This window comes from Podarcis liolepis (genome assembly GCF_965112155.1).
Source record: "Podarcis liolepis genome assembly, chromosome: W".
Classification (NCBI taxonomy): domain Eukaryota; kingdom Metazoa; phylum Chordata; class Lepidosauria; order Squamata; family Lacertidae; genus Podarcis; species Podarcis liolepis.
This window is the reverse complement of record NC_139568.1, coordinates 569,791-580,175: the sequence shown is the minus strand read 5'-3', so window position 1 is coordinate 580,175 and position 10,385 is coordinate 569,791.

Below are 10,385 nucleotides of genomic sequence, written 5' to 3'. Positions count from 1 at the left end.
GTCGAAAATAGTCCTCTGTGCGGGCATAAATGTTTTGTGCAACCAGTGTCGATTATAAACGCGTTCCCAACATCTGGCGTGGTTCCTTTCGCCATCATAGCCTTTGCAGGTTTCACCTGGCACTTGGAACGGCTTTGGTTTGACGCCTCAGGCTTCGTAGAGCTGCTCTTTGCTCCTTTTGACTGTCGCGGCTTACTACAGTTTCGCTGTAGATGCCCAGTCTGTCCACAATTGTGGCATCGGACAGCACTCAATGCTACTCCATGCTCTCCAGTAGCACCACCAGTGGGAAGATTTGAACTCTGTTCTTGCCTCCCCCTGTCCTTCACTTCCAGTGCAGCAAGTCTGTCGTGTTCGTTCAGGACCACAGCACACACTCTCTCCGCGGTTAGCTGCGCGGCCGGTAGGGAACCAAGCTGACTGGCAACAACCTTGTAGGTGCGGTTAAGGCTGTTTATCATCATGAAGCAAAACACTTCCTCCTGAAGACGGAAATTGCGTTCCACCATCTGCTGACGCAGAAACTTCATCTCTGTCAGGTGCGCTTGAACATCTCCATCAGGTGCAAGTCTCAGATTGGTCAACTTCTCAAAATACAGCAACGCTGAAGAACCAGCATCTCTCTGATGCGTTGTACGCAGCGTGTCCCAAACCTCTTGCGCGTGTTCTAAATTCTGGATATGCACCAACTGCTCATCTGAGACACACAGAATTATAGCAGTCCTGGCCCTCACATTCTGTGACTCCCAACCTCCGGTTGGTGCTGCAGGGATGGGGTTTTCAATTACATCAAAAAGCCTCTGATTCTGCAGCAGGGCCTTCATCTTAACAGACCAAGATGAATAATTGTCATTGATTAGGGGAGGTGGGCCAGGCAGAGCTCCCCCTTTCTTGGCATCCATCTTGAAGCCAAGCCTCCAGCTCACACTGTCAAACAAGCTGTAAAATCCAACAGTTGTTTTTTTCTTTCTCAGGCAGGCAAACTGCAAGCTGTTTATGCTTTTAGCACCTGGCAGCTTGACGCTAGCTGCTATGGAAAGTCCCTCCAAGAGCTCTTAAACGTGTAGCCAAAACAATCTATGGCTTTGTTTCGCTTTCCCAGGCTCACAATCCAGCCTCTCTGCCAGTAACTTTCCAACTTTCCGTTACTTAGCAACAATGCATTCCAATAGGACAGTTTATCAACCACAAGAATTTGTGGAATGCAGGCTTCAGCCTTTAAGCTGCAGGCCTCTTCCTCCCGGAGCTTTTGTTTTCGTTGAAACGCAGCTCCGTGAACCAGTGAATTAATCAAACTGCGTTCACACTTTTAGCCCGAAATGCAGCATACCTTGAACTTTGTTGCTCTGGAAAACACCTCTTCTTTCCACCAGCTGTCTGTTGAGCCTCTGGCTTCTTTCAGACGCCTCTCTTCGTCCTTGGAGCAGAGGAGGACAATCCACCAGCCTCTCATGCAGATGTCTGATGAATCGAAACCATCCTCTGCTACCATATGTTAGTATCTTCGCTCACAGTCAGAGGTACCTGGCCTCCCCCGAGGCAATTGAGCGAGATACTGTGTTTACCTTCCATCTGCGACCCCCGGCAGGCTAGGTAAACAAACCCGGTGATTCTTCTCATTAGACGTGAGATAGAACACACCCTCTGCTTCTCTGCTTCTCTCTCCCTCCCTGCATTCTCCCAGGGAGGAGAAATGAGACAGACAGGAGTCCTTTCTACATGTTTTATTCCTGTCACTCAACAGTACATAGAAATGTGACTGCACCCTTCAGTCTCCATCAGAAGAGACACAACTCCTCCCCTGTACTTCCAGCACAGGTCACATGACACACTGAGCTAACATCCGGTGCTCAGTACAGAGAATACGCTCCACCTTTTCTCCAACAGTACATCTGCAAAACATAACATCCTGTTTTGCATTCCAGCCATATGGAGCTGGCTTTTGCCTTGGTGCTCCTTCCCAACAATCTCACCCAGCACTTCCCTAAGTTTTATGAAGTCAGCTTTCTTAAAGTCAAGAAATTGAGTCCTAGTATGCTTGGCTGCTCCTTTCCGCTGTATAGTAAACTTCAGAAGAGCATGATCACTCGCGCCTAATGATCCTTCCACTTCTACCCCACTAACCAGGTCATCAACATTGGTTAGGACCAGATCTAAAATGGATGTTCCTCTTGTTGCTTCTCCCACTTTCTGGACAATGAAGTTGTCTGCAAGGCCAGTGAGGAATCTGTTTGACCTTAAGCTCTTGGCTGAGTTTGACATCTAACAAATATCCGGGTAATTGAAGTCCCCCATTACTACTATCTCCCTTCCTTTTACATGCTTGGCCATCTGTTCCAGGAAGGCATCATATATGTCCTCCGTTTGGCTTGGGGATCTATAGTAAACTCCCACAATGAGGTCTCTGTTATTCTTCTCTCCCTTAATTTTAACCCAAATGCTCTCACTTTGGCTTTGAGGTTCTAAATCTTGGATCTCTTCACAGGTATACACATCCCTGACATATAACGCCACTCCTCCTCCTTTCTTGTCTGGTCTGTTTCTCTGAAATAGATTGTATCCCCCCATTATTACATTCCAATCGTGGGACTTATCCCACCAGGTTTCATGATGCCTATTATGTCATATTTAGTTTGCTGTACCAAGAGCTCAAGCTCATCTTATTTCCCATGCTTTGTGCATTAGTGTACAGACATTGAAGTCCATTAATCATTCCCCCGTGTCTCTTATTTAAGGATTTTTTCCTCCCACCACTAGGTCTGCGTGCTGTTTGCTCCATTTGGTCTACGAAATGGGGGAGGATGAGGAGATTTCACCCCTCCCATACCCAAGAATCTCCTGATGATCTCCTGATGGTCTCTGCTGACTCTCCAGAGAGGAGGAGGTGTGTCCTGACTATCTACTTATTCTGCCCAGCAACATATCTGTGTGTGTGAGAGAGAGTCAGTCAGTCAGTGTATCGGAGAAAGTGAGAGTGTTGGAGATCCTAGAGATAAGATTGCTGCTAAGAGCAGCTGCAGACTCTCAGTGTAGCATTGATTTATGCTTAGAATATTCAGCTCTGTATATAGTTTTGTATCATAGTTGTTGTTATAGAATAAAAGGAAGATATTCTACAGAGCTGCTCTCCGAGTGGTTTATACTCTGCAAGACGCTGCAAAACTCTGCTGCGCAACGACTGTATTACTGAGACAGTGAATCCGGTGCTCTCAGCTCTAAGCTGTGAGTCCACAGCACTGTGACCTGTTCCTGTGAGAAAGGAGGTCTCTGGCGGTGCTTCCCAGCTCGCCTAGCCCAGTCGGGGTTGAGGTGCATGACTCCAGTTGGTGCACTGGCTCTAGGGCGATGCTGACATGCGTATCTGGAATGACGTCGGGAGAAGAGGGAGGGCTGCAGTTTTCATCGGGGAAGCGTTGTTCATAATCGTCTATAAATGACCTAAATGCTTTGAGGAAATGAGAAATGGGCTTTTGATTATTACTCCTACCCCGTTGCCCCCGGGATGTGTTCCCCGCTGCATTGCGTGCTGCTTCAGACGCGCGCTTTCTCTTAGGAGCCATGAGATGCGCTTCGTACAATAAAATGTCACTGCTGCTTATTGGTTTGGGTTATCTGAATCTACAAGTTTTTTTAAAAAACTATATATATATATATATATATATATGCTTTTCGTATATATATATATATATAAATTTTATTTTTAAATTACTATTTTTTTAAAAAATTAAAAAATTATTATTGTTGTTATTAATTGATTAATTAATTATTAATGTTAATATTATTATTTATTAGACACTATTGTTTATAATAAAATTGCTTAAACTTTCAAATTAATTTGAGTATAATTAACCGCTGGTTGCTACTATTGTTGATCCAATTAATTATTGCTGTTAATATTTGTTCCTAAATTGGTTAATTATAAATGGTGCTATTAATCAAACTTGTGATGAAACTGATATCACTGTTGCTGTCTAATAGCTGCTGTCAACAACAATCAACTTTGTAAGCACTGTGAAATTATATTGATTTAATTGTCACTGTTCAGTTAATTCAAATATACCGTCTCTATAAGATAATGAAAAGCTGAGCAATTCTTAAATGATAGTATTCTAGTATCACTATCAATGTTTCAAAGTATCAATTGTTTCTAAATTTCTTATTTAATTACCAATGGTTTTATTAAAACAATCAGAATTGTGATAAAATTGATATCACAGTTGTTGCTTAATAGGTGCTGGCACAACGATCAACTACCCAACCTCTGTAAACTTATCAATTTTAAAGTCACTGTGCAATTAATTAATTATACTGTCACTGCAAGATAATCAATTACTGAGCGGTTATTAAATAATAATATTCTACTATAACTATCAATGTTTCTAAGTATCAATTGTCAGACAGCAAAAAAACCCCAGATCTACAACACTGGAGTAAAGTGAGCAGCAGCAATAAGAAGGCAATAGGAAGACAAGGGGCTCCAGCGATAAGGGTAAAGTCAAGGCAACTTGCCCCTTAAGCCCCCCAAACAAAAGGCAGCCAAAGACGCAATAAATGCTGGCTTCCCAGCCACAATGCAAAGCTTCCTGTTGTTCTTCAAACCAGGGGGCTATGAATGGTGCAGCTGCCGAGCAACAATGTAGATTAGCCTGGCGATCACTTAAGCCACTAGGGACAAAGAATAACCCTGGGGATTCAGCTTCAGGAAACGCTGTCTCTTACAAATGAGAAGGCTGAAGAACAAAGCCCCTAACTACCGCTCGTTAACTACTATGTTTCTGCCCTTAGGCAGCAACCACTTCTACGGCAACAGAATGAGTCACTTGCAAACAAGCAATATTTCTATGGCAACAGAATGCGATTCTACAAACGAAATAAATGAGTAAGGAAGGGGGAGGGAATGTCAAATGGGGGGGGGGGATAACAGGATTTTCAAATTAAATAAGCTCCGAGGGGCAGAAGCAGCCTGTCTATACGAAATCCCCTCAACCAAATACAATTTAACAGCAAGAGAGAGGCTGGTGGTTTTGAACGCACAGAGCCGGCCAGCGATGGGGGAGGAGGGACAAATCAACAAAGGGTCAGTGTACGCGCACGTGGAGAGCCAGCTCCGAAGGAAGATATACACAGGAACTAACAGGAAATAATGGCGCTGCCTAGCAGCTGGCCTTCACGACACACTCCATTGCTCGCTTATTCCCAGGCAGCGAGCGAAAATTAAATGCCCCCCAAAAACCCCTCTCAAACAAGCACACACCAACACAGGAGCCCCCCAACCACCACCGCTGCGCCGAACAACACACACACACACCCCACACACAGAGTGACTGTCCCTAGGTCGGGAGAGCGCTACAAAGCCCAAGATCGTATCCCTTCAAGCAATCTCTAACGACTAAAAAGCAGAGGTTGGGGGGGTTCACACGCGCTGAAGAAACAAAGCATAAAGGGCGCTAGATTTTCTACCCCAACCCGCACGCAGACACACAGAGTTTTGTTTTTCAGGTCGCGGTAGCGCTGAAAAGCCCCCAACCAGCACAGTTAAACCGGAGATAACACACACACTCACACGCAGAGTGTCTGATTCACGGTCGGAGGAGCGCTAAGGGAGAGACAGCAGAAGGCCCCAGGGAAGCCTCCAGGAAAGCTCCAGGGATCAAAGGTGCTCCGTGGAACGCCCGCTCTAAATCGTAAGCCTCAAAACACTTGCCAAAATATAGGGAAACACACACAAGCAGGAGGGACAAGGAGAGCGCTCGAAACAGGCGCTGGAGAAAATTAAAGGGGAGATCAGCCGAACTTGGGGAAAAAACACACACACTCTCCAGCACATGCAGTGGTGAGACACAAGTCGCTCTGAGCGAAAACGAGAAAGCAATAAATAAAGGCAGTTTGAGTGGGCTGTGTGTGCGGGAGTTTTAAAGAACGGAAGCTAAAGGCAGTAGAGTCAAATGAGGTTAACGGCAACCAGTATACCAGAAAAGCAAAGTAACTCAAATAAGAACAAAACAGCCAGCTAGTAGACAAAGCCAATAACCCAAACACCCCCGACTCAAGCAGTGCAAAGTACTTCCCCGGTTCTAGCAGACAGCAAAGAAAACGGTCTGTTGTCGATCCTGTTGAATCGTGACGGGACGACGAAGAGTGAGGCCGAGGAGGGGCTGGCGCCGCAGTATTTTTTTAAAAAAGATATTTATTAAAGTTTCAACATATTACAAAAATAAGCAAAGAAGAAAAGAAAGAAAAAATAAAGAAAAAAAATACAAAATGAAAATACAAGATAAAAACAATTAAAAAACAAATTAGTCTTTCCATTTCTTATCTTTCATTTGCTTGTTTCCCCGACCTCCTCACACCTCCCTTTTTGTATTCCAGTTCAAATTAGTTAGTTCAGCAAATCCTTTCCCTCTTTGATTTTATCTTAATCTCTTATCTTAAAATATAATAACTTTAAATTATCACCTGTTAACAATCCATTTTTACATATTCCTTTTAACATTGCTGCTAAAAACCACTTAACTTCAATCCAACATCATTCTAACATTCCTTAATTTTGCAGTATTTCTGTAAATAATCTTTGAATTTCTTCCAATCTTCTTCCACCGACTCTTCTCCCTGGTCTCGGATTCTGCCAGTCATTTCCGCCAGTTCCATGTAGTCCATCACCTTCATCTGTCATTCTTCCAGAGTGGGTAAATCTTGTGTCTTCCAATACTTTGCAATAAGTATTCTTGCTGCTGTTGTAGCATACATAAAGAAAGTTCTATCCTTCTTTGACACCAATTGGCTGACTATGCCCAGGAGAAAGGTCTCTGGTTTCTTCAAGAAGGTATATTTGAATACCTTTTTCATTTCATTATAGATCATCTCCCAGAAAGCCTTAATCCTTGGGCATGTCCACCAAAGGTGAAAGAATGTACCTTCAATTTCTTTACATTTCCAACATTTATTATCGGGCAAATGATAGATTTTTGCAAGCTTGACTGGGGTCATGTACCACCTGTATATCATTTTCATAATATTCTTTCTTAAGGCATTACATGCCGTAAACTTCATACCTGTGGTCCATAACTGTTCCCAGTCAGCCATCATTATGTTATGTCCAACATCTTGTGCCCATTTAATCATAGCAGATTTCACCGTTTCATCCTGAGTATTCCATGTCAACAGCAAGTTATACATCTTTGACAAAATCTTAGTTTTGGGTTCTAGCAGTTTTGTTTCCAATTTTGATTTTTCCACCTGGAAGCCAATTTTCTTGTCCAAATTGTATGCCTCCATTATCTGATAATAATAAAGCCAGTCTTGCACTTTATTTTTTAGTTTCTCAAAACTCTGCAGTTTCAGTCTATCTCCCTCTTGTTCCAGAATTTCCCAATATTTCGGCCATTTGGCCTCCATATTGAGCTTTTTCTGAGCTTTCGCTTCCATCGGTGACAGCCACCTTGGGGTTTTGTTTTCCAATAAATCCTTATATCTTGTCCAGACATTAAACAATGCTTTCCTGACAATATGATTATTAAATGCTTTATGTGCTTTGACCTTATCATACCACAGATATGCATGCCATCCAAATACATTATTAAAACCTTCTAAGTCCAAGATGTCTGTGTTTTCAAGAAGCAGCCATTCTTTCAACCAGCAAAAGGCTGCTGATTCATAATAAAGTTTAAGGTCTGGCAGGGCGAATCCGCCTCTTTCCTTTGCATCCATTAATATTTTAAATTTTATTCTAGGCTTCTTGCCCTGCCAGACAAATCTAGAGATATCTCTCTGCCACTTCTTGAAACAGTCCATTTTGTCCAAAATTTGCAATGTTTGAAACAAAAATAACATTCTAGGCAATACATTCATTTTTATCGCAGCAATACGGCCTAGCAGTGAAAGCTTCAAATTTGACCAAATTTCCAAGTCCTTTTTCACTTCCGTCCAACATTTTTCGTAATTGCCTTTAAATTGTGTCAGGGAACTGTCATCAGAGGCACGGGAGAAGGAGAGGGTCTCTGATTTTGCAGGAGAAGGTCCCAGCGCTAGGGGGAGACTCAGCTGGGAAGAAGGGGAAGGGAATAAGTGTAACACCAGGGATCCAGGAGAGCAATGGGACAGGGAGGTGCAGGGGCTCCAGGACTCTTCGTTGGAAGTTAGTGAGGAGAGCCCAAGCACCCCGCTGCCCACGCCCACCCTGCGCAGGAGACTCCCACGCAGTGAGAGGCGGAGACGCTTGGGCGTCAAACAGCTCTTATGTTGGCAGCGCTTTAAGAAACGCCCACAGACAGATTCTACGAGTGACTAAGGGCAGCCACGCTAAGATGGGCTGTGCAGTCCGGAGGGTTTAACCAGGCAATCTAATGCTCAAACGGGGCAGGATTACACACGAGTAACTCCCAACCACTACAAATAGGTTACAATTTTTAGCTGTCATATTAATCCCAAGGTATTTCACTTTCTTAACCACTGTTAAACCTGTCTCATTCTGAAACCTTTCTCTTTCAATCGCTGTTAAATTTTTCTCTAAAACCTTTGTTTTTAACTTATTCAGTTTAAATCCTGCAACTTGACCAAATTCTTGAATCAGTTCCAAAACTCTTTTAGTACTAGATTCTGGCTCCTGTAATGTCAATACTAAATTGTCTGCAAAGGCTCTCAATTTATACTGTCTAGCTCCGACTTGTATACCTTTAACCAATTGGTCCCTTCTAATCATATTCAGCAAAACCTCCAGGACCGATATAAAAAGCAATGGGGAAATTGGGCAACCTTGTCGTGTCCCTTTTTCTATCTTAAATTCCTCCATCACCACGTTGTTAACAATTAATTTAGCCTTTTGTTCTGAATAAATTGCACTTATACCGTTTCCAAAGCCTTGGCCTACCCCCATCCCCTGTAGATTCTTCTTCATAAAACTCCAAGAAATATTGTCAAAAGCTTTCTCCGCGTCCACAAATATCAAAACTGCCTTGGTATTAATATTCACTTGTAATTTTTCTAAAATATTAATTATGTTTCTCATATTATCAGACAAGTGTCTACCTGGGAGAAAGCCTACTTGATCTCTATGAATCTCTTCCACTAACACTTTTTTTAGTCTTTTAGCCAAAATGTCTGTAAAACTGCCTTAGTGTTGATATTCACTTCTAGTTTTTCCAAAATATTAATTATATTCCGGACTTCCGGAGGCGGCGCCAACGGTAATGGTGGTCTCCTTCTAGCTCGGAGGGAGAAGCTCCTTGGAAGCTGGGTCTTGCCGCTACAGCGAAGCGGGGACCCTGTCAAAAACTGCAGGCGGAGGAAGCCTGTGGCCGTGGGACTCGGCGGGCACCAAAAGCGCCTCTCTAACCTGCAAAAGGACCCCGTAAAGGGTCCCGGAGCAGAACGGGGGTGGTGCGGTGCTGAGAGTCGATCGCTACTTCCGAGGAGTGAAGCCACGCAGCTGTTGCCGGAGAGCGCTGACCTTTTTTCCTTCTGACAATTTGGCTGATAAAAAAACAACCCGTGAGTAGGTCAACTTCAAAGACCGAAAATTAAAGGAATAAGGCTTAATTTGGGACTAAAAGCGGGAAGGTGCAAAGAGGAAGTCCACCTTCCGGTCTGTATATAGATCAAAGCAAAGACCGTCTAAGCTAAACATTGAGAAAGGACTGTGAAAAAGCTATAAAATTCAACGCCAAATCCAAGAGATTCCCCCCCCTAACTTTAAGGAGAGGGAGGGGAAGAAGAGAAAGTATTTCTTGCCTAATTTAAAAATTTTGAAAGGGAAAAAAGAGGGATTTAAGACCACCACTTAATCCCTGGGACGGACTGTCAAGCTAACCAAACTTTGGCACTGAGAAGGTGCACTTGTAAAGACTGTATAATATGTTGCTAGATAACTCTGCGGGAGAGATATTTTGAAACAGTTAAATTACTTTTTTTGAAGGAGGGCTTTTGGAAAGCTGACAAGACACTGTGTTACACTACCATGGACTGTTACTGTGTCCCCCTAGAGGCCTTTTGAAATTGTTATATCCAGCTGGGGAATTTTCCACTTACAGTTAGCCTGGGAAAAGTTTCTCAGGAAAACAAGTCTGTCTGTGAGTGACCTTGACTCAGAGATAAAGTGCTATGGATGAGAAAGCAACAAAAGTGGATGAAAAAACAACAAGATCAGGCAAAGTCAGACTTCAACAGACTAGTACATTACTGCACCAGCGTAGGCCATCTACATCTGGCCGGCCGGCATCGCAAGGGGAAGATTCAACGCAGGCTGGGGCAAAAGGGATGACTTCAGAAGAAGGATTTACTTCAGTTCTTAATAAGATTTATGAAACCTGAGTAAGATTTATGAAAGTGAGTAAACAGGTGACTGAAGCAACAAATAAAATCGATCAGAACACTACAAGTATTGATAACTT